Genomic DNA, 2,498 nt, shown 5'->3' on the forward strand with positions numbered 1-2,498 from the left:
TCAAGTCAAAACTCATAAGCACATATCTATGTGCATTAGTCCAAGCCCCATAATACAAAACACCGTTGATGGAGATACCTCGGGGAGGAGGATAATGGGCTATATGGGGTCTATGGGTAATGTGGCATTTAGTCTTTTTCCATGATGCTCCAGCTCCAAGTACCAATACTCGATGTTCTGATCTCACTACTCTACGTTCCTTGTTGTCGAGCTCCCAAACTATGCTAAGAACTTTGTATTCGTCATGAACAGGATCGTGTCCTAAATAGTACAATACATGATCGTTACCTTTTCCTTCAGAATTTATAACAATTGGTAATTCCACAAGCTGCCTTGTGTTAAGGTTACCAATTCGCACTCTCGTCCCAGCTTGGAAACACACCAAGCCACAATCAGCGTTCAAGAAGTGCTCTCCCATTCCCGGTATGGTCCAATCTTGGTCAAACACAGAGACAGAGGTTGTGTCCGAGTGATCGTGAGTCGATGATGTGAGCAACGCATACTCGCTCTGCGTTTTCGAATACAAGAACACGCGTCGCTGTGATGAGGGTTTAAGGTGAAGGTTGGTGAAGTATCGAGAGGTGATAAGGGAAAGCCAGATCCTTGAGACGCACTTAAATCTCATCAGAGATTTCACGGGCAATCTGATTAGGATNGTAGCTTCCTATTATCCGCATAGACAGATTTTGATCGATCACTGAGACGACTGAGTGATCATGACTCGATGATGATGATGTGAGCAAGGCATACTTGCCGATCCTGTGTCTTTTATCCACTATAAACGCGACCAAACGTCGGCGAGGTGAGGATCTAAGGAATAGGTTGGTGAAGTATGGAGAAACGATAAGGGAAAGCCAAAGCTTTGAGACGCACTTGTATCTCATGAGAGATTTCGCCGGCAGTCTTATCAGAATCTCGATTACCATTTGCTCAGGGATCTCCGGTAAGGCAATGGTCTCCTTCGCTATCTTTTTCTTTTTCCTCACGGCAAGACATAAAGACGCTCCCATGGTTGTTTGTTCACAGATTTGTGTTTCCAAACCTATGTTTAAATATACTGCATGTAATTTGCAAGATATATATAGAGCAACTCACTAAATCTACAAATTTTACTTGTTAATGTTTTATATTTATCCCTGGAAACAGAAAATAAATTAAAACCCTTTTTATCCTTCTACAGTACGTAAATATATTTTATCACTTATCCTTAGTGCTTTTTAACTACAAAAAAAATTGTTAACCAAGAATCTAGCCAGTTTATATTTATCAATATCCACACCAAAACTGTAATGGTCATTTTGTTTTTTTGTTTTTTTTCTAACATAAAGTTATTAGTATCTAACGTCAACTTTCATCTTACTTCTACTGTTCTTCTTCGTTGATCAATTCATGCATTGCCTTAACAGGTTATGTATCATAAAGTTTTGTACTTTGGGCCTACTCATATTGAGGATCCTCGATTATTGCGAGACCGAGAGTGAGTTTCATTGTGCTTAATTGTTTTTAAGTATCTTACTAAAATAATCGGAATTTGACTAAGGTCTTGTACATAATGGTACTAAGATCTCTCGCAAAAGACTAGAGGGTTCGAGTGGCGCTTACTTCGGCCTAAAATCTCTTGTTATTCAATAATAAAAAAATATATATATAAACATATAACAAAATTTAGATTTCCAAGTACATGATGCTCTCAACATCATCCCAAAAAATTGACTGCGACCAATTGGCATCCTCGAAGCTATCCTTGAAGCTACCAGGTAATGATCGCCTTGTAATCTCAGTCCTTCGAGTTATCTCATTCCTCTCCAAATCATATATATATAAGTGTGAGGGTTGTTTATTCGACCACCAGTAATCTATCTTTCTAACGCAAACCTTACCACTGCCACATGTGCCATCTATCGCTAAGCAATCTCCAAGGTAGAAGTTAAGAGTTGGCAAAACAAAACTCTTCTTATCCGAACATTGACTCTTGTTGGCATCTTCAACTACCCAAACATTTATAATACAATCACCAATAAAACTAATACAATCAAAAACAGCTACTTTTTCTTTGTAGTTCATGAGACACCCCCAAGGGAATTTCTGGTATATGCCAGCATTTAGGGCAATTCAATCAAATTGAACTCTTCAGATTTCAAGTCAAAACTCATAAGCACATATCTATGTGCATTAGTCCAAGCCCCATAATACAAAACACCGTTGATGGAGATACCTCGGGGAGGAGGATAATGGGCTATATGGGGTCTATGGGTAATGTGGCATTTAGTCTTTTTCCATGATGCTCCAGCTCCAAGTACCAATACTCGATGTTCTGATCTCACTACTCTACGTTCCTTGTTGTCGAGCTCCCAAACTATGCTAAGAACTTTGTATTCGTCATGAACAGGATCGTGTCCTAAATAGTACAATACATGATCGTTACCTTTTCCTTCAGAATTTATAACAATTGGTAATTCCACAAGCTGCCTTGTGTTAAGGTTACCAATTCGCACTCT

General features: G+C 39.0%; 1 pseudogene; it reads right to left on the minus strand.

The window, feature by feature from the left end:
* LOC104784021 overlaps positions 1 to 1,010 on the minus strand; it is a 2,839-nt pseudogene extending 1,829 nt beyond the window's left edge.

The sequence above is a fragment of the Camelina sativa genome, chromosome 4, assembly GCF_000633955.1.
Source record: "Camelina sativa cultivar DH55 chromosome 4, Cs, whole genome shotgun sequence".
NCBI lineage: Eukaryota > Viridiplantae > Streptophyta > Magnoliopsida > Brassicales > Brassicaceae > Camelina > Camelina sativa.